This window comes from Caretta caretta, chromosome 1 (genome assembly GCF_965140235.1).
Source record: "Caretta caretta isolate rCarCar2 chromosome 1, rCarCar1.hap1, whole genome shotgun sequence".
Taxonomy (NCBI): Eukaryota; Metazoa; Chordata; order Testudines; family Cheloniidae; genus Caretta; species Caretta caretta.
The window spans coordinates 105,089,616-105,112,026 of NC_134206.1; the positions used below are offsets into that span (position 1 = coordinate 105,089,616).

The following is a 22,411-nucleotide window of genomic DNA, read 5'->3' on the forward strand; positions in this document are numbered from 1 at the left end:
TGTTCACATATTTCCTTTCAGGTTGTTTGGAAAGCAAAGGATTAGTCCATATCCTATGCACAAAACAGCTATCCCAGATTAATTGTGCCAAAATGCCTCATAGGAAACAGTAACATATATAACTATGTTTTCTACAGGAATTAATCTGCTATTCAACAAGAACATTCCATATGCATTTACATAGGGGCAAATCCAGCAGTGTTTTCCCATAGGGTCTGAGGGGGCCTCTTTGCCATGAAATTCGTAATTCTGCTATACAAGTGGAGAAGTGTTTTGGGATATCAAGTAAAACAATGTTTTTTTTCCCATTGGAGAAGGAGACCATAAAGGCCACACTAGTAGTGTGACTGGAGTAATGTCCAGTGTCACTGTACCCTTACCCTATAGCCTGGATTTCCCAATCTTCTCCTCACTCTTCCCCTCACAGGGGCCCCAAGAAGTTACTGAGTTGGGTATGGATTAAAAAGTTTCATCCTGTAGTATTATCTAATCTTTTCACCTATTCACTCTATACAATGTAATCCACATTCAGGTATCAAAATAGTCTTGTTTCCTTGATGATGATGACAGGTTTAAAAACACACTCCTTGACTGCTGCAGAAATTTAAAACTCACCTTTCCTTGTGTCATATTTCATTCATCTGAAACTCTCTTCCTCTCCGAACCATGTCTTGTCTATAAATCTTGTCTTAAATCATTGCTCTACTTATTAGTGGAGATGGGGTAAGGAAGCAGAGTTCAGATCTGAATCTGGAATACATTTAAGTAAGAGCACAGGCCTGAAGCTAAGGTTCAGGTTCAACAGTGCCAACCTTTACTATTCAGTCGACATTCCTTTCCCCAAGAGTGACAGTCTCTCAAGATCAGATGTTTCTATGGGGTTTCTTCCATTTTAGGCTGAAAACTTGAAAGATCCAGATGTTTTTCTAGGCACCTGCTCCATAATATCCCCATGCCAAAATTTACAAGGTTTAGATTTTAGCTGCAGTCACATCTCTACTCTTTACTCCTCAGGGCATTCTGCACCAAAAAAATTAAAAAATCTGTGCCAAAAAAATTCTGCACACAATATTTTAAAATTCTGTAAAATTCTGCAACTTTTATTTGTCAAATAAATGTGGAGGCTCCAGCATGGCATTAGGGAGCATAGGTCACAGAGGTGGAAGATCACAGTGCAGTTCCCCCCACCCTGGACACGGTCTCAGCGGTGAGGCTTTACCCAACCCTGACACAGCTCCAAGGACTGGTATTCCCCAGAAACACCCCTCCTCCATGCCAGGTGCATCAGATATGGGCAGGCAGACTCAGCAAAGCAGAATCCAAGTGTGGATGGGCTTAGTGTGTGTGGGGGATCCAGGTGTGGGTTGAGAGGCTCTGTGTGGGTCAATCTGGATGTGGGCGGCTCAGAGGGGGATCCAGGTGTGGGAGGGATCTGGATGCACAGGGGCTTGTTGTGGGGTTCTGGGTGCAATGGTAATGGGACTCTGCAGGGGTGTCCAGGTGAAGGTGATTGGGGCTCAGCAGGGGGGTCTGGATGTGGAGGGGATAGAGCTTGGCAGGGGGTCCCGGTGTGGGGATCTCAGGGGGGTCCAGATGCTGGGGGGAGTGAGGATCGGTGGAGTGGGGATCCAGGTGTGGGTGGCTCATTGGTGTGGTCCAGGTGCAGGGGGAGTGGGGCTCATTGCAGGGGTTCTGAGTGCGGGGGGTCTGGGTATGAGGGGGTCTGTACAGGGATCTGCAGCTGAGGAGCGATGGGTGCAGGAAGAGGAGGGTGGGAGGAGTTTTCAGAGCTTCCTGCATCTGGAGGATAAATCTAGGGGTGGATCTGACCCAGCCCTGGATATTATGCAGGGCAAGGGGAAGTCCCGTCCTCCCCAGCCCACCCAGGACTAGCAGCTGAGCACGGCACAGGGTAAAAAGTTGGGTCTTCCCCAGTCCCGTCCCCTGCCCCACAGTGATTTACCTCTCTGCGGCTGCCCTGGGCACCCAAAACATACTGCTGGGGAGGGTTGCATGACTGCTCTTGTGGCTTCCCTTTGCTTCGCTGTCAGAAAATCATTTTTCTGCGAGGAAGCAAAGAAATCTGCAGGGGATATAAATTCTGCACATATGCAGTGGTGCAGAATTTCCCCAGGAGTAAAGACTCTTCATGTATACAGATAGTCAATTTAGAGCTAAACACTATACAAAAATTCAATGCATTGCATTAGTAGAGGGAAGGAGTTTGGATCCAATTTTTTCAACTTCTGGGTGGGATGAAGGAACACAAATTAATTACATTACTCCCCTTTGTGGTTAACTGAAGGAGAACATCCTTGTGACAGGATGCCTTTGAGAGAGGAGAAAGGAGAGGCGTTGAGCTACCAGATAATCCCTCCTTCCCACTGAAAGTGGTAGGAAGATCCGCAGTTAATATGCAACGGACAGCCAATTTCTGATATTTTTTCCATGATTTCTAAAAGAAGAATGAAGGAACTTCTTCTCCCTTTAATCTCCATCCATACTTTTGTCCCCCTATGCTAACATGTACTAGACCTCTCTTCAACATTTACATTCTAATCTCCCACACACTTTTCACTGCTCTATTCATGCTCCAGTCTTTCAGCAATCTAACCACTTGATATGTTCCTTTCTGGACACCTACCAATATCCTCCCTTTCACCAACCACACAAATATCGGCAATATTTCCTACATGCCACTTTATTCTACATGACCATAAGCATATTTAAAGAGCTGGAATGTTAATAGACAAAAACAGTATTTGGATTAATAAATAATTCAGTCACTAATGTGGTTTTCATATGAGACAATGCGTGATGTACATACACTTAAACCTTTCCTCTGCTACACTATATACTTGGTTTATCATAAATGTAATATACTCCAGAGAGAGATACAGAGAGAAAAAGTGAGAAAGACCTGCTCCTTTTAGTCCTTAATAGCCTACATAAAGTGAATTCCTTCTATGAGAACCAATGGAATCTTCTGAAAAATAAACTGAAGCACTGTCTGCTTCCAGAGGTTTTTCTGTCTGGTCAGGAAAAGGTCTGGAGATAAAAAGAAAAGAAAATATTTTGAGTTAATTGTATCTCATGGTAAGTGTATAGATGACAGCTTAAGAGTGGTTTGAGAAAGAGCAGATATTTATCTCATTTAAGAAGTTTTAAAAAGAGATATTTCTATCAGCCTTTCCCTTTAACAATTTCCTCAGAATTTCCAGTGTTTTCCTGTTCACTTTCAGTACCCAAACACACAAAAATCGATAACTATCAGAAAAAACCCAATCACATGGCACTTGAAGTCTCCTACAACAATGAACACCAGAATGCTTACGTGTCAATTGAAGACTTATTTTGTTTCTTTTTCTAGGGAAAACTAATTCTATAGTATGTCAATTTAAAAATTAGATTGCATATGATCACCACTTACATCAAGTCTTGTTAATGGTAAAATTGTGTGAAATATGTCGTTCTATAGGCAAACAAACATAAAACAGACACAATTTTGAATAAAAGAAAAAAAAAGTATTTTCACACAAGTCTGTTTACATAGGGCACTACAACTAGGCACATTTAAAAAATTAATTGTTTCATATATGTTCCTTTATGTATCTTCAGATCACTGACTTCATCCTCCATTTGTATTGCTGATTCCTAAAGTTGGGCACTCTTTCCTTCACTATGTTTATTCCTGGTCCGGACTAGTGATTGGAAAGGATGGTTCAGTGTTTAAGGCATTAGCCCAGGACCCGAGTTCAATTTGCTGCTCTCCTACAAATTTCCTATGTAAACTAGGGGAAGTCACTGAGGCCCAGATCCTCAGAAGGTATTTAGGTATTTAACTCCCTTTGAAATCAAGTGGAGTTAGGGGCCTAAACACCTTTGAGGATGTGGGACTTAGTTTCCCTGTGCTGCAGTTCTTCATCTGTAAAATGGGGACAATTAGCTCCATGAATCCTTGAATGTGGGTAGGAGACAAGAGGTCTTTGTCTGGCCACTGGGAAGAAAGGAGCAGTTTGGCGATTGATTCAATAGACCCTGAATTTGGTCTATTTGTTTGGTACGTTATTCTTCCTTTGATGCTGCTGTGACCGTGATTAAGGCCTTTGGCCCAGGAGCACTGTTAGCAAAAACTGACATTCAGCTGGCTTTTCAACTACTGCCGGTACAGCCTCATGAAGATTATAACCTTTGGGGTTTCTATTTTGAAGATCAACCCTGTTTTGACAAGGCCATGCCCATGGATTACTCAACATTGTGCTCTGCATTTGAAAAGCTCAGCACAACGCTGGGAAGAGCAGTGGGAGGCTGGCTCACAGCAGGTGGTACACTGGGTGGATGACTTCTTGCTCGTAGGCAGGGTGGATTCCAAGGAGTGTGCTGGCTTGTTGGCCTCATTCCAGGCCCTCTCTTGTAGGTTCAGAGTACCACTCGGCAGATGAAAAAACTGAGGGGCCCTCAACTGAACTGACCTACTTAAGGATCAAGTTAAATACAGAAGCTGATATCTCTAGACTTCCCCCAAGTAAAATGATGGAATTTTTAGAATTAAAAGGACCTGGATATCCAAGGAAGTTACATTGCATGAACTGCAGGTTTCTATTGGTCACCTTCATTTTGCATGCTAAGTCATGACCCCAGAATGGCATTTTGTGCTAGACTAAGAGCTACCACCTCTGATATATTCAGTCCTGTGATGGGGTGTGCATACCCTGCACTGGACAAGAAAGGGTTAACCCCACACTATAGGCAGCAGAAGTCCAGCCCCTTAGACTGTGCTAGGCATAATCCAACTGCTGCCTCAGTATACAAGGGAGCAGCCCAGCTCATTCTAGGCTGACCTTCAGTGGAGGCTCCAGATGAAGACCCACCACAGCGTATGCCTGCAGGAACTGAAGACCCTGTGAGCTGGACTGGAGGTCTGAGGCCAATGGAGCCCCAGAGAAGTGTGCTGAGGAATCGGAGACCCTGACACCCCATGGACTGCAGCTCCTGGAAGCATAGTAGGAAGTGACCCCCCAGGGAGGGTGCGCAAGTTGTACCTCGCACTCAAGTGAGGTCAGCATGTTTTGATGGGATTCCCCACTAACTCAGTGGTAGATCACCCCACCACTGTTAGGGCCCTGGGTCGGGGCTTGGTGAAGTCAGGTGGGCCCAGACCCTCCTACCTGGGCCTCCACCCTCCTGATGGTGGCTCCTTCCCCCCCTTCCCCAGGTACTGGCCGTTGATCTGCGCTGTCCTGTGTTTAGGGGCTGCTCTATTGACGCTAGCCATTGGGTCACACTGTCCCTGTACCGAGGGCCATTATACTGACTCTGTCCAGTAGGTTGTGCTACCCTGAACACAAAGGCGGCTATAATTGACTTTGGCCACTAGGTCACATTACCCTGAATGCAAGGGCTGCTTTAATTGACTCTGGCTGCTAGGTTGCCTTGCCCTGAATGCAAGGGCTGCTGTAATTGGCTCTGACCATTTGGCCACACCTCCCTGACCCTGACATCATACCCTGACTGCCTCAGGGCTGTACTGCTTTCAGCCTAAAAACTGTCAGGGAGACTGTCACTGTGGTGGTATCACAACCCTGCCCTGCCCCCAAAGGGGAACGGGGTGTGCATACCCCGTGCCACATGGTGGAGACTCCAGGCAAGTATTGGTCCTGCCAGGACTGGGGGAACACAATACCATTCCTGGTAGTTAGGCCAAGAGAGACACTTTCTATGGGACTGCCCCTACATGGATTGTGGTTATTGACAAGTCTGCGTAGCTGGCCCCCGGGCCCAGAGGAAAAGTCCAGAAAAACTCATAGTCCCGGTTTCCCCACAACAGCCTTAGTAGACTCTAGCTGTAGTCTGACGATTATTCAGGAGGGACTCGTTCCTGACCTGGAACTCTCCCGGTTAAGTATACACCTAAAGTGCATCCATGGGAATATACAGCCTTACCCACTGCATGGGTAAGACTTGAGATCTGGCCAGGGAGAAACCCTCCAAGTCGGCGTGGCTCCCAGGTTAGCCTATTCCAGGGTAGTGGGGTGAGACTGGCGAGAATTTCGGGAAATCCCGCAAGACCACAGCCTACAACATCCAGGAGGAGGAGACACAGGATCAATGAAGGGGAAACTCTTTGGCCACCCTGCAGAACCTGACCCACTAAACCCCTGAGCTGCCTGCAGAGTCCCCTCCAGGCACAAAGCATCCTGTCTAAGATGCCCAGGTGGAATTGGAGCATGACAGGGACTTCGTCCAAGAGCAGAGGGAAGGCACATCTTTAAGTCGAGCCTGGGAGCATTCAGCAACCCCAAACCAGGAAGGAGATGATATGCCAACCCTCCACAAGGACCATGGTTTGAGATTCAGGGAGACTGCCTCTACCGAGTGGTACAGGAACCCCAAACACATGAAGTTATCAGACAGCTCTTGGTGCCCTGGAGAATATGCCGGAGTCTCCTGCAGCTGGCTCATGCAGTATCCTGGGTGGGACACCTGTATAGAGAGAAGACCCTCCAGAGGATAGCAAGCCATTCTTTTTGGCTTGGCATATACCAGGAGGTGAGGCATTATTATCCTGTCCCTAGTGCCAGCGGACTGGACTGAAAGGGGTACCCCAGACTCTCCTCATGCCCCTCCCTGTGGTTGGCATACCATTTGAATGAATTGGCATTGATCTCTTGGGAGCACTATAAAAGAGCCAGACAGGGAACTGTTTCATCCTCGTACTAGTCGATTATGCAACACGCTATCCTGAGGCCATCCCCTTACACATGGCTATGGCCCCTAATATCATGACGGAGCTGGTGAAGATTTTCACTCGGGTTGAGATACCCAAGGAAATCCTAACCAATCAGAGCACTAATATGTTCTCCAAATTGATAGCGGAGTTGAGTTGCCTCATGAATATTTGGACCCTCAGGACTTCAGTGTATCACCCACAAACCAATGGGTTTGTAGAAGATGACCCCAACATTGGGACTTATTGTTGCCCACTCTACTGTTTGCTGTGCGGGAAGTCCCACAAACCTTGACTGGGTTCTCGCCCTTTGAGCTCTTCTATGGGAGAAAACCTCGGGGTATACTGGACCTCCTGAAAGAGGACTGGGAGGCACAAGAGATGCGGGTCCTAGGAACTACCCACTACACATTGCAACTCTGGGAATACCTCCAGGCCTTAGGTGCAGTCACTCAAGAGAACTAGTTACAAGCCCAGCAAACCCAGGAGCAACAATGCAACAAAGAGACTAAGATAGCTTTGAGCCCAGAGACTGGGTTCTACTATTATTGCCCTCCACTGAATCAAAACGATTAGCCAAGTCACAAGGCCCTTTTGAGGTGTTTCGCCAGGTAGGACCAGTAGATTGCAAAGTCAGGTTACTGAGGTGATGGAAAGAAGTACGCACATACCACATGAACTTGTTGAAAGCCTGGAGGAACAGAGAGGCCTTATTCATCACACCTTAACACTCTGAACTCGAACTGGGACCACTAGTGTGAGAACCCCTAGACTTGAAGTCAATAGTAATGGAGAGGGCCTTAGCACAACGGGAACAACTACAACATCTCATATAGAACTTTCCAAACGTCTTGTCAACATGCCTAGGATGGACTGATATCATAAACCATCACATTGCAACAACACCGAGACAGATGGTGAGGGATGACCATCAGCCCTTCCCCAGGAAGATGTGGGATGCAGTCCGCTAGGAATTGGAGATGATGCTTGAGATGGAAGTCGTGGAGGAATCTCAGAGTGAGTGGCGAAGTCCAATCGTACATGTCCCAAAATCCAAAGGTGCCATCCACTTTTGCATTGATTTTCAAAAGGTCAGCGCTATCTCCCGGTTTGAGGCATATCCAATGCCATGCATCAAAGAACTCCTGGAGCGACTGGGGGAGCCAAATATTTGTCAACACTAGATCTAACAAAGGGGTATTGGCAGATACCCCTGACACCAAACTCCACGGCAAAGACTGCCTTTCCCACAGCATATGGCCTCTTCCAGTTCATAACAATGCCTTTTGGGCTAAATGGGGCAGCCGCCACCTTCCAGTAGTTGATGAACAGAGTACTGCAGCCTCACGACTGATACATGGAGGCATATATAGACAACACTGTGATTTACAGCAGCAGTTGGGAGGACCACCTTCAACACCTTGCCAGTGTTTTCAAGGCCCTTCAGGAGGTGGGCCTCACGGCCAACCACATGAAATGCCATCTCAAGCAGGAAGAGGTGACATACCTTGTGTATATAGTGGGAGGAGGCAAGTTATGGCATCTGATTAATAAGGGTGCAATCTCTAGCTGATACCCCAATGCTGGCAATGAAGAAGAAAGTGCACCAATTCCTGGAATTGGCCGGATACTATCAGAGTTCTGTGTCTGGCTTCGCAGTAGTGGTCCCCCTCTCTGAAGTGACCAAAAGTTGTGTGAATGGTACCTCCCACCCAAGTAAGGTCAGAGTGTTTTGGTGGGATTCCCCACTAGCGGCCTACCCGCCACTGTTAGGACTCTGGGTCGGGGCCCGATGGAGTCAGGTGGACTTGGACTACCCTACCCGTGCTGCCACCCCCTGGGTGGTGGCCCCTTCCTTCATCCCTGGTATTGGCCACCAGGCCACACTGCCCTGCATCCAGGGGCTGCTATATTGATGGTAGCCATTGGGTCATACTGTCCCTGTACCCAAGAGCTATTATACTGATTCTGACCACTAGGCTGCACTGCCCTGCCCTGCCCATGAGGGCAGTTATACTGACTCTGACCACTAGGAAGCACTACCCTGAAGCCAAGGTTCCCTGTGACTGACTCTGGCTGCTAGGCCATGCTGCCCTGAGCACAAGGGCCGCTATACTTGACTCTGGCCATTGGGCAATACTGCTCTGACCCCAAGTGCCGTCATACTATTGATGCCTCTGAGCCATACTGCTTTCAGCCTAAAGACTGTCAGGGAGACTGTAATTATGGTTTCAGAGTAGCAGCCATGTTAGTCTGTATCTGCAAAAAGAACAGGAGTATTTGTGGCACCTTAGAGACTAACAAATTTATTAGAGCATAAGCTTTTGTGGGCTACAGATGAAGTGGGCTGTAGCCACGAAAGCTTATGCTGTAATAAATTTGTTAGTCTGTAAGGTGCCACAAGTACTCCTGTTCTTTTTGTAATTATGGTGTTATCACAATCCTGCCCCACCCCCAAAGGGGGACGGTGTGTGCATACCCTGCGACAAGCCCCAACATTTTTATAAGAGTAAATAAAGACATAGAGGAGGATGACTTATAGATAGGGGAACTGTTCCTAAATCACTTTAATGGGATTTCCTTTTGGAAAGAGGAATGGATTCCTGATGCAGACCTAAAGTTTCACTCAGATGCATTAGAGGACATAGGGTTTGGGTTATTTTGACCAGGGCAGGTGGCGTGCTCAGAAATGTCACACTGACTGGACATAAAAAGGGATAGTATTCCAATATTACTGGAATTCTTTCCCATTTTACTTGCAGTAACTATTTAGGGGAAGAAGTTCACACACACAAAAAGAGTGATTATGGAGGGAGCGTGGTGATGGTGTATCTTACCAATAGCCTGCCCTTCAGATTGCTCAAGGTGATGAGGCTGGTGTGGGCATTTGTCTTGAGGAGTTTAACTGACAAGGTTTTTGTTTGTTTGTTTTTAAATGCTAAACATATACCAGGAATTGATAATGGCATAGCCACTGTGTCGTCTCAGTTACAGGTGGACAGATTTTGAAAATTGTCACTGGAAACCAACAAGGAACCCAACCAGACGCTGGTACCTTGCTACATGATTGCTCTTGGTTTAGTGCAGAGATCAGTAGCAACATGAACATTTAAGGCTTATGCTAGTGGTTTCAAGGACTTCACACAATTTCAGCTAAGCATGGCCCTACCTATGATTTGGCCTGTTCCTGAAGATCAAGTTCATCAGTATGTGGTGTCACGGGTACATTGCAGGGCTGGCATCGTCCACGATCTGAGGTCATTTATCAGGCACCACATTTTCCAGTAGGCTAAAAGGTTACCGAGATCCTGGTGGTGGGTTTTTATTTATGCCGTAGTTAGAGGGGTAGGCTTGAAACAAAGGCAAAAAGGAACTTCCCTGACATATTCATATGCTTAGGGATTTAGTCCAAGATCTGCACCACATATGCTAATATAGCCCAAAAGGTTTTCTTGTTCAAAAGCCATGTTCCTGAGAGAATTTTTTTGAGCGTTTAGAGTCAGCGAAGAGGTGCCTGGGTTGGCAAGATACACTTCAGGTAGGGCTTTGGAAGTTAGGGACTTACAGGGGTTGGAGTGGTCTGTCATTTTGACCCTGAAGATGTTAAAAACAAACCAAAGAAGACAAGGTGAGTTCACAGTGTCACAAGAGGATGGCAAGACAGAGATTTATCCAGTAGGTGGTATTAAGGACTATATCACAATAAGACTAGTTGAGAATGGGCCCCTCTTTCTTCATGGAGATGGCAGGCATCTAACAAAATACCAGTTTGTGGCAATTGTGGAGAAGGGGGCCTGCTACTGGAAAGGAGAGGTAACTACACGAGTCTACCACTAAGGAGGACGTGTCAGAGAGGTAAGTGTTGGAGTGGTATGCCTTGCCTTCTTCTGGAGATGACTTACTTCTACAGGGAGAAAGGAATGCTAGACAAACCCTCCCTCTGAAACGCTGGTAGTATTATATCATAATAGGAAGACAGGGATTTTTTTATTGCTTTTAGAGAAAAGGAGGTGCCTGTAAAGTATTAATATCAAAACACCCAGACCATTATTTAAGTAACCACACCATTTGTTATGTTCATCATATATTAACCTAATCTTAAATTATACTGAACATTTTAAAAAAAGCTGCAGACTAGGAAATGAGAGATAAAGGTGGGAAGAAGGCTGTATGACTAGAACTAATCCTGGAAGATACCCATAAATCTGCTGAAATCAATACTACTTGTGCCCATGAGAAAAAATGTGAGCGAAAGGATAAAAAAGATACTTCTGCATGAATAATGTATTCACTTCAGGGTGCACTTGCTATATATTTAAGTTACACATATGTTGTGTGGCGGGCACCCAAACCTAAGAAAATAACCTCGGGCAAATTGCAGCTTTGAGGAGAGGAACCACTTGATACAGGGATGATCCTAGATCCTGAATTCTTTCAGAAGTGCATAGCAGACACACCACAGGCTATCCAAGGCACCTTTATACATGTGCTGTGGAAAGACAATCTGAAGGAGATCTTAAGAGTCAGGTTATGCTTCACATTATATTATAATTGGCAGTGATGCTTGTTCAGAGTAAACAGGAATTATTTTTAAATTTCTTCTCCCCTTTTGGTGGTTCAGGTTATAGTGAAAAGAAATGTTCTCAACAGCAAAAGCAAACATCTTATTACCAATAAGATTAATTATTTGTGATATAGCTTTTGGAGTTCATCATGGCAGAGATGAAAATGTTTGCCACTTTAACTTTGGTTAGAAATAGCCAAAGTAGGCAATAATATGTGCTATCAATATAATATAGTATTCATCAAATGTTATACAGAAAAAATCATTTTATTTTTTAAAATGTTTCCATAGGGCCAGATCATGAAACTAGAAGAAATCATATTTAGTTCAAGCTACTAGAGCTAGCCAATGAATGGCAAAATTATGCTGAGGGATTTCTTTTTTCAAATTTTCCTGTGAGAGTTTTGTTTTTCCCAATGATAAACCGAAAATGGAAAAACAAAGAAAAACAATGGTTGTTGAATCTGTAATAAATAAAATAAAAATATTGTGAAAATGTAATTTTCAAAAAACAAAAGCTGTTTTTAAAAACCAAAACCAGAAATGTTTTAAGAAAAAATTTTTTTTTCCATAAAGAAACACAAAAACTCAAAGAGAAAATCTTCTGATCAGTTTTTTTGAAATGTTATTTTTCATTGAAAATATATTTCAAAAGATTTTCTTTTCTTCGATGCTACTACTATCCTCCTCATCCATTAACTTCATTTAAAAAACAAGAAAAAATCTGTACCTACCTACTTCCTATCTTCTCTGTAGCTTATCCCTACATTTGGCAACTAGTTAGGTCACCTTCTTCAACAGTAATTTACATTTTATTTCACATTCAGTATGGCAGAAAAGAGTTAATAGGAGAGCAAATGCTAAGCTGAGCATCTGGCAGAAGAGCAGAATAATAGTTTGCTAATATCTTCAGAAAAAAAGGAAAAAAATGCATTTGTCATATGATTTATGAGTCATGTGCCACAAAATACATCTGTCAGAAACATGGCAATTCTGCTTATTACCTGTTTAGCCATACCTCTTCTCTCTTCCGCATATCCTGGCTGCTTTGTCTACCTAACTGCCTCCTTTGTATCCTGTACATAATTTGTGTGTGCTGGAGAAACTTTCCACATCTGCCATCATTGAAAATGCACAGGGGTTACAGTGCATAATGAATTTTTAAACCTACCAGAACTTTTTAAATTGCATTTGCTTACATGGCGTAGCCTTAAGGCTATGTTAGTTCAAACACTGCAATGGGATGCACCACTATCTTTTTAAAATGCACTTTTGGAAGTTTGTAGTAGATAAGTCTCACATGAGCTACTCTTTCTGCTAAATGTAATTAAATTCAACTGAGAGAGAAAAGAAAGGGGAGGTAATATATTTTATTGGACCAGCTTCTGTTGGTGGAAGGTACAAGCTTCCCAGCTCTTCTTCAGGTCTAGGGAAAGAGAACCAAAGAGTTGGGACAGATGGTTAAGCAAAAGAGAGTTCACACATGTTGTAGGTAACTACCCCATAGTGGAATCCATGCAGGGTATCAGCAAATGATTACAATTCCCCTCCTTGCCCCTAATCTTGACAAACTCATCGACAGAAGCAAGCTCCCCACAGATCAGGACACACCAAATCTAAGCAGCACCAGACTCTGCCAGAACAACAGATGCAAAACTTTCAGATGTGCAAAACCTATCTCCACTGCTATGATGATCAGTACCCACCACAACACACCTTTCAAGATTCATGGGTCCTACACATGCCTATCACAATATGCATTGTATCTCATTCAGTGCATCAAATGCCCCCCAAACAACCAAGTTGGTGAAACTAGACAATCACTACATGTTCATTTTAACTCACACAGAAAAATGATTTAAAAAATCCCACAAACACATAATCACCCAGCGGTAAATACTTTTCACAAAGTGATCACTCCATATATGACCTCTCACTCTTCATCCTCAAAGGAAATGCATGCAGGATGAGCCTAGGAACTTACATTCGTAACTCTGCTAGGCCCTAAAAACCACAGACTTAGACACTGGTTTTATGGTCATTACAATAATTTGTAACAGAACCCACTTCCTACTAACCTTTAATTGCCCACTTCATTTTAAGTGATCTCCTACAGCATGTGAGAAACACTTATGATTAACAATATGTCCCAAAATTGTATTTAGCTCAGACACTTTGGTTACCTTCCCCAGACCTTGAGAAGAACTCTGTGAAGCTCAAAAGCTTTTAACCTCCTCCAATAGAAGTTGGTCCAATAAAATATATTACCTCATCTACCTTGTCTCTCTCATATTCTGGAACCAGAACAAGTACAACAACACTGCAAACATTACTTTCAATTATTATTGTCAAGATTCCTCCCCCACTCTGAACTCTAGGGTACAGATGTGGGGACCTGCATGAAAAACCTCCTAAGCTTATCTTTACCAGCTTAGGTCAAAAACTTCCCCAAGGTACAAAATATTCCACGCTTTGTCCTTGGATTGGCCGCTACCACCACCAAACTAATACTGGTTACTGGGGAAGAGCTGTTTGGACGCATCTTTCCCCCCAAAATACTTCCCAAAACCTTGCACCCCACTTCCTGGACGAGGTTTGGTAAAAAGCCTCACCAATTTGCCTAGGTGACTACAGACCCAGACCCTTGGATCTTAAGAACAATGAACAATCCTCCCAACACTTGCACCCCCCCTTTCCTGGGAAATGTTGGATAAAAAGCCTCACCAATTTGCATAGGTGACCACAGACCCAAACCCTTGGATCTGAGAACAATGAAAAAGCATTCAGTTTTCTTACAAGAAGACTTTTAATAAAAATAGAAGTAAATAGAAATAAAAAATCCCCCCTGTAAAATCAGGATGATAGATACCTTACAGGGTAATTAGATTCAAAACATAGAGAACCCCTCTAGGCAAAACCTTAAGTTACAAAAAAGATACACAGACAGAAATAGTTATTCTATTCAGCACAGTTCTTTTCTCAGCCATTTAAAGAAATCATAATCTAACACGTACCTAGCTAGATTACTTACTAAAAGTTCTAAGACTCCATTCCTGGTCTATCCCCGACAAAGACAGAATATAGACAGACACACAGACCCTTTGTTTCTCTCCCTCCTCCCAGCTTTTGAAAGTATCTTGTCTCCTCATTGGTCATTTTGGTCAGGTGCCAGCGAGGTTACCTTTAGCTTCTTAACCCTTTACAGGCGAGAGGAGCTTTCCCCTGGCCAGGAGGGATTTCAAAGGGGTTTACCCTTCCCTTTATATTTATGACAATTATCTATTAGTTAACTACAAAGGTGACTATATTTTTTTACTTGGTGCACCAATCATTATTCTCAGCTCAGCCATGTTATAAATAAGGCTCCATGTTTGTCACAGAGGTCATGGTTTCCATGACTTTCCATGACCTCCATGACTTCCCCTGGGCCAGTTGCACCGGTTGCTGCCGCTGGGGAAGTCTCACCCTCCCCTTGTCCTCCAGCAGCAGGAGTTTGGGTGTGGGGATTGGGGTGTGGGGCAGTGCTTACCTAGAACAGACTCCCTGGAAGGGTAACAGGAACTCCCCTCCCTCAGCTCCACATGCTGGCTCTACCCACAAGCACCGCCCCTGCAGCTCCCATTGGCTGCAGCTCCCAGCCAATGAGAGCTGCAGAACCAGGGCTTGGGGCAGAGTGAAGGCAGCACGTGGAGCTGGGTAGGAAATCTGCCCCAGCCCCGCCAATCCTCCCCCAAGCACCCGAAGCATGCCCTCACCCAGGCCAGGCCCCACCTCAGCACCTGCGACGACTCCCCTCAGGCTGAGCCCTCCTCCAAGCACCTGTGGCATCTCCCGGCCTATTCCCTCCAAGCCACCTGCTCCCCCCAAATTTTAGTCAGGGGTATATAGTAAAAGTCATGGATAGGTCATGGGCCGTGAATTTTTGTTTTCTGCCGGTGACCTGTCCGTGACTTTTACTAAAAATACCCGTGACTAAAACATAGCCTCAGTTATAAACAAATACCAACTCCTCAATTTAAAGAAAAACTGATTAATTACCACCATGTAACTCAAATGTCATTAATATTCATTAGGGAATGGCAATTCAACACTATAGTTAAGGATGCACTGAGTTTCCATTATAAGCCTGATTTTTCTTCCTCTTCTAAAACACAACAACAAACAAATGTCAGACACAGCTGCTATCACTCTGGGGTGATGGTAGAATTTTTCTACTAAATTTGGATGTAATTAGACAATGGGTTTCCAGTTTCTTGGAGAGAAAAACTTCAGCATTTCAAACAGATACCTAGGGGTATTTGTAAACAGAGAAAGGAGATTTTTTTTCTTCTAAAAGTAGAGCTAATCACCCAATAGCTTGTAAATTAAGACAGGTTAAAAAAAAAAGAGGCAAACAAGTCTAGCCTGAGATCGGAAAAGTGAGACATTTAAAATGAAGGTTGTTGGATTAATTTCTTTCATAGGAGAGAGGAGTAATATATCCCTGCACTACTGCTAGCTCAACTATCCCTTTCCTCCAGGCCTCCTAAGGTGCTTACTTCTTGTGGATCTTAGAAGGTTTGCAGAAAGTGTGTGTGTACAGAAGTTGTCAGCAGAGCATGTAATTTAGGGGAGGACAGAGATGGACTATAGGGCCAGAGTGGGCATGGGGTGGGTACATGGAAGAGGGAGCATGTGAAGGCACAACAATTGAGTGGAGAGTGGCATTTCTTTGGCAGCCCCTAGAAAGCTCGTCAAGGACTTCTCAGTGTGGGCTTTGAGAAACCCATCAGTAGCCACACCCAACCCCACTTAAAAATTTTAGAATGCTTGCTGCCTCCCCTCATCCCCTGCAAGCTTCAGCAGGTTAACTCAGTCCTTCACTACTACAGCTGATGGGGAATTTTTCAATTAAGCTTTTTTTCATTGGAAAATGCCAATTGGTCAAAACTGAAAGTTTCCGTGGGAACACATTACTGACAAAACTTTTTTCAGGAAAATATTGGACAGGGGGAGGGCGAGAGGGCAATGAGAGAGAGGAATACCCAATAGCTTAGTGGTTTGAGCACCCACCTGTGATGTAGCAAACTCAGATTCAAACCCCGGCTCCACCTGATTGAGAGCAGGGACTTGAAACTAGGGTTCCATCCAGTGGTGAGCTGAAGCCAGTTCGCACCGGTTCACTGGAACCGGTTGTTAAATTTAGAAGCCCTTTTAGAACCGGTTGTCCCGCGAGGGTTCTAAAAGGGCTTCTAAATTTAACAACTGGCCAAAAGTGGGGCCTTAGGCGCCGACTCCATGGGTGCTCTGGGGCTGGAGCACCTAAGGGAAAAATTTGGTGGGTGCAGAGCACCCACCAGCAGCTCCCCACCCCGCCCCGCACCTGGCCCCAGCTCACCTCCACTCCGCCTCCTCCCCTGAATGCGCCGCCCCGCCCTGCTTCTCCGCCCCTCTCCCTCCCAGCTTCCCGCGAATCAGCTGTTCACGCAGGAAGCCGGGGGCGGGGGAGGAGGGACTGAGAAGCAAGAAGCAGCTTTGCGCTCCAGCCCAGGGAGGCGGAGGTGAGCTGGGGTGGGGATGGGGGGCGCGAGGAGGGCCACCCACGCCGCAGCATGTAACCCACGGGGGGGGGCCGCAGGGCAACCGCTGCCCGCCCCAGCTCACCTCCGCCACCCTCGGCCTGAGCGGGTAGCCGCCACCTGCTTCTCAGCCCTCCCAGGCTTCCCGTGTGAACAGCTGATTTGCAGGAAGCCGGGGGGAGGGGGCGGAGAAGCAGAGCGGGGCAGCACGTTCAGGGGAGGAGGTGGAGCGGAGGTGAGTTGGGGCTAGGCGTGGGGCGGGGAGCTGCCGGTGGGTGCTCTGCACCTAAGGCGCCACTTTTGATGTGATCAGTGCAGGGAGCGGCTGCTATGCTACCCCGACCCCTAGGAGCCAGAGGGATCTGCTGGATGCTTCCTGGGAAATGCCCCAGGTAAGCACCACCAGGACTCCCCACCTTGCCCCTCTGGCAGGTCCCTCTAGCTCTTAGGGGCAGGGTGGGCACCCACTACGGTGGCCCACGAGACCCTCCTGCTCGGTTCTGGGGACAGTCAGGGGACAGCGGAGGGAGGTGGATGGGGCAGGGGTAGGGGGGGGCGTCAAGGAACGCAGGGGTTTGGATGGGGCAGGAGTCCCCGGGGGGTGGGAGTGGGCAACGACCCTCTCGTGGTGTGAGGAGGAACCGGTTGTTAAGATTTTGGCAGCTCATCACTGGGTCCATCTACATTGTAACAAATGAATTCCAGTAATGAGTCTCAGAGAACAGGTAAATTAACTCAGGTGAGCACTAAGGGGCCAAAAATTAACATGTAGATCAGGGGTCGGCAACCTTTTAGAAGTGGTGTGCCGAGTCTTCATTCATTTATTCACTTTCATTTAAGGTTTCCCATGCCAATAATACATTTTAACGTTTTTTAGAAGGTCTCTCTCTATGTCTATATATTATATAACTCAACTATTGTCGTATGTAAACAAGGTTTTCAAAATGTTTAAGAAGTTTCATTTAAAATTAAGTTAAAATGCTGATCTTACGCCGCTGGCCCACTCAGCCTGTTGCCGGCCTGGGGTTCCATTCCCCTAGGCCGGCAGGGGGCTGAGCGGGGACTGCGGCCGGGACCCCAGACTGGCAAGGGGCCGGCAGCCAGAACCCCAGACCAGCAGTGGGCTGAGCGAGGCCGGTGGCCGACACCCCAGACTGGCTGCCAGTCTGGAGTCCCGGCCTTGTCCACACAGGGTAGGTACCTACCTTCTCCCTGGTTCTAGCCATTCTCTTCCTCTCTCTGCACTGAGGTGAGGGTGGGAGTGTGCTGAGAATAGGGCTGGGGGTGAAGGAACAGGCTGGGGGTTGGGGTGCAGAGTCTGGCCAGGAGCTAGAATGAGGGAGGGGGCTCAGGTTTGGGGCAGGAGGTTTGGGTGCGGAGTGCTTACCTGGGCAGCTCCCATTTGGTGCGAGGGGTGCAGGTGGGAATGTGGCGGTGTGTGTGTGCAGGAGCTCCTGTTTGGTGCTCAGGGTGGGAGTGGGGATGTGGGGGGTGCAAGAGTCAGGGCATGGGGTGTGGGGGGGCTGGGTATGTGCGGGGGTGCAGGAGTCAGGGCTGGAGTTGTGGAGGGTGCAGGGGTCAGGGCACAGGGCTGGGGTGTGTGGGGGGTGCAGGGGTGAGGGCACAGGGCTGGGTGTGTGTGAGGAGGGTTCAGGGGTCAGGGCAGAGGACTGGGGGTGTGGGCTGGGGTCGTGGGGGTGCTCCCAGCCCCATGCCCTGAGTGGCTCACGGCAGGGGGCTGGAGGGGATATGCCCTGATTCCACCCCCCTTCCCCAAGGTCCCCAGAGCAGAGAGCCCGCTATGACTCCGCTTTTACCTCTCTCGCTCTGTAGCAAGGGCCGTCAGCTGATCAGCCACAGGGAGGGACAGGAGGAGGGGCAGGAACCCAGCACGCTGGGGGAAGAGACGGGGGGAGGGGGAAGCTTGCCTGCCCTGCAAGGAGAGAGCGGGGGGCGGAAAAGAGCGGGCCAGGCATGATTTTTAGTGGCACACTGCTGTCTGCCCAGGTCCGGAAGACAGCAGCGACAGTAGTGTGCCATTAAAAATTGGCTCGCGTGCTGTGTTTGGCACGCATGCCATAGGTTGCCGACCCCTGATGTAGATGCTTAGGCTAGAGCCTGTGCTCTAAAATCCAGCTATGGGGGTGGAAATATCAATACTGTTATTAGTAGCCCTATAGTATAAGCCTTCAAAGCCCGAGACATTAACCTAGGATCTGAGACTCACTACCATAGTTGTTTTTGTTTGTTTTGCAGTGTAGACATGCCTTCAGTTTCCTACAGCCTAGGCAAATGCCCTAACCATTAGACAACTGGCCATTTTGGAATAGGTCTCTCTCAGTCTCTTCTGTTGGAGCTGTTCCTCTTTGTATCAATAATTATTCACTGAACCAGAATCAGGCAAAGCAGGGACTTGAACTTGGCTTGTCCACATCCCTCTCTTTCTCAAATTTTGAAAGGTATTGCTGCTGTTATAATGCATAATGTAACAATTTTTGAAATCTTGACAATTTTCATGGGACAGGAAAAATTTTCTGCCCAGCTCTATTGACAGCCACTCCTCTACCAACTAACAGCCTTACTAGGTTTGAGGATTCTGATGAACCTGAACTGTGAACCTGCATAAGATCACTGGAAGATTAATCTGTTCAGGTTTGCTGGGTATCTGACAAACAAGTTTTAGTTTGGTTTGGCAGGGATGGAAAAAACCTCTCTGAAAAGTTATGCATTGCGAGTAAGGCGAATTGTGTGGCCCTGAGGAACATGCCAAGGGAATTCATGACCAGCAGCCCAGTGGAACATTTACCTCCAGGGGCCAAGTAAGTTCTGATGGATAGAGACTCTCCTCTGGTTGGCCTCCTATGTTTGGAGAAAAAGGGTTTCTCTGTGGTAGACTTTAGGACTGTCTAAAAAGATAGATTAATTTTTCCTCCCCCATCACTAAGCTAATTAAGTTTGCAGGCACATATCTATATTTTGAGTGTATTATACATTTCAAGAACACTTGATTTTTTTTAAAAGTTAGAAACTCAGACAATTCAGTTAAGTCTGCCCTTCTACAAGCCACAATGTCTGTCAAATATTTCAACCTTAAAGCCATACCTCATTTTTTGAATCTCCCTCTCTCAACCTCTTCCTTCTTTGTTTCAGAGTAACAGCCGTGTTAGTCTGTATTCGCAAAAAGAAAAGGAGTACTTGTGGCACCTTAGAGACTAACCAATTTATTTGAGCATGAGCTTTCGTGCTTTCTCAGACAGATAACTAAAAGAAGAGGTGAACCTTCCACTGTATCTTAAAGATCAAAATATCTGGCTTCTCTGTGACTAACTAGAATATGCACAATGTATATACTATTAATGGATTTACAAAAAATAAGGAATTGCCATACTATATCAGACCAGCTGTCTGTCTATCCTGTGGCTAACAGTGACCAGTACTGGATGCTTGAGAGACAGATGCAAGAAACTCTGCAGTAGGCATGTAAGGCAGTGTCCTCATCACTTTTAGCACCCCCTTGTGTTCAGGTGTAATGCTGTGAGGGGTCCTTGTCTCCAGAGTCTCCTCTAGGCTGTCTGCCTCTCACCAATTCTTCTGCGGTTCAGCCTTTGACCTAGTCACATAAAGTTCAGTCCCCACAGAGAAGTCCAACTCAAAGTTCACAAAACATCCCAACAGAAAAGACCCTGTCCTCCTCAACAGTGAGAAGGTGGGTGAGGTAATATCTTTTATTGAACCAATTCACACAGATATTACCTCACCCACATTCTCTCTCTAATATCCTGGGACTTTTGATGTGTCTACAACTACATTGCAGTGTCAATTCATTTGTCTGGTTCTTTCTTTCTTTCTTTCTTTCTTTCTTTCTTTCTTTCTTTCTTTCTCACTCACACACTCACACCGACCCTCTGGTTCCTTACAAGGAACAGGTGCCTAATAATCCTTATCTAGCTTTGTATCTTCTGGACAGGAGGTAATTAATCAATCATAAATGCACTAATTGGCTCTTAACTCCCTGTCTAATAAGTGATGGGAGTAAGTCACATCACAAGGCACTTAGGGGATAAATGTCTCCAGAGAAAGTTTCCTTCTAATCACCCATAGCGGTTTCCCTCTAACCAACACTAGTTAGAGGTTTCAGAGGAACAGCCGTGTTAGTCTGTATTCGCAAAAAGAAAAGGAGTACTTGTGGCACCTTAGAGACTAACCAATTTATTTGCGCATGAGCTTTCGTGAGCTACAGCTCACTTCATCAGAAGTTTACCGTGGAAACTGCAGCAGACTGGTAAACATCTGATGAAGTGAGCTGTAGCTCACGAAAGCTCATGCTCAAATAAATTGGTTAGTCTCTAAGGTGCCACAAGTATTCCTTTTCTTTTTACTAGTTAGAGGTTGGTTTATACCCTGAAAATAGAAAGTTCTCTCTCTCTCTTTCATACACACACAATTTCAGTAGACATTCTGGAAATAATATATTGGGAAAGCAATCTGAACTATGTAAATTCAGTAATGGCATGTGGCAAAACAACTAGAAGTAACCTAATTTTTGTAATTTCAGCTCAGCCTACCTCAAATATTAGTAACATTGAATAAACAGCATTGTAAGAAAATAAACAAAGCAGTATGTACAGAAAGCCACGAAAAATACTAGCAATATTTTCAAACATTTGCATGCAAGCAACCTGTCAAAATGTCAGCCTACAGTATCTTCCAAGACCTATAATAAAGGCTCAGATTTGCAATTTTCTCAGTGCAAAGCTTAACACAGATTAATAATAGAAAAGGCAACAAAATGACTTTTTAGCAGAAAAAACACTGAAAATGAGAAAAGAAACAATAATTACACAGTGAAAATGTACTGTTGTAGAATTTCAGTTTTGTAGAACTGATAAAAGCTCTTTTTTATTATATAAATTAAGTAAGGTGACAAACCTGTACCTCCTAAATATACACTTGTCTCACCAATCATGCCACATGAGTCCAGCATTCTTGGCATAGGTCCAACTAACAGCACCAAAATGCTTCCAGCAGTGGCAATTTCTTGCTGACAAACAGAGAAGCGTCACCTGAAGTTGTTCACCACAGACAGCACTAATTTTAGAATCTCATTTTTTATGTAAATAAGATGGAGAAATTATCCTTGTTTCTTCAGTGTCTGTTTTAATGAAAAATGCACAAGCACAATGCTAAGAAAAAAAAGTGAGAGAAAGAAAAAATACAAAACACAAAATCAAAACAGCAGCATTATCCATGAGGGATAGATACCATGATGACGGGTGCAATACAAACTAGACAGACAGAATGATCTGTGCTTGTAATGAATATTTTTGTTTTCTGCGATTTTGTGGACTGATTTTTAAGAAATAGATTGTCCCCATAGTAACTTCTACCTTAATTAGCTTTGGATTCAGCTTTGATTTTTAGCTAATAATGATTCCAAAATCCCAAACTTCAGCTTCCCCTTGCACCCAGTAAAATACTTTTGGTCTCACAGTACTACAAACAAATAGGTCGTCAGAGCTTATTTCTGCAATTATTTATAAGAAATCATTGTGAGGTTTCAGG

General features: G+C 45.4%; 1 long non-coding RNA gene across 1 annotated transcript in view; it reads right to left on the reverse strand.

Moving 5' to 3' along the window:
• The window catches only part of LOC142069852 (uncharacterized), a 220,519-nt gene extending 198,667 nt beyond the window's left edge, over positions 1 to 21,852 (reverse strand). The window contains exon 1 of the long non-coding RNA XR_012665820.1: positions 21,785 to 21,852. This is a non-coding gene — a long non-coding RNA (uncharacterized LOC142069852). The remainder of the gene's footprint in view (positions 1 to 21,784) is intronic.
• Positions 21,853 to 22,411: the final 559 nt, after the last annotated feature.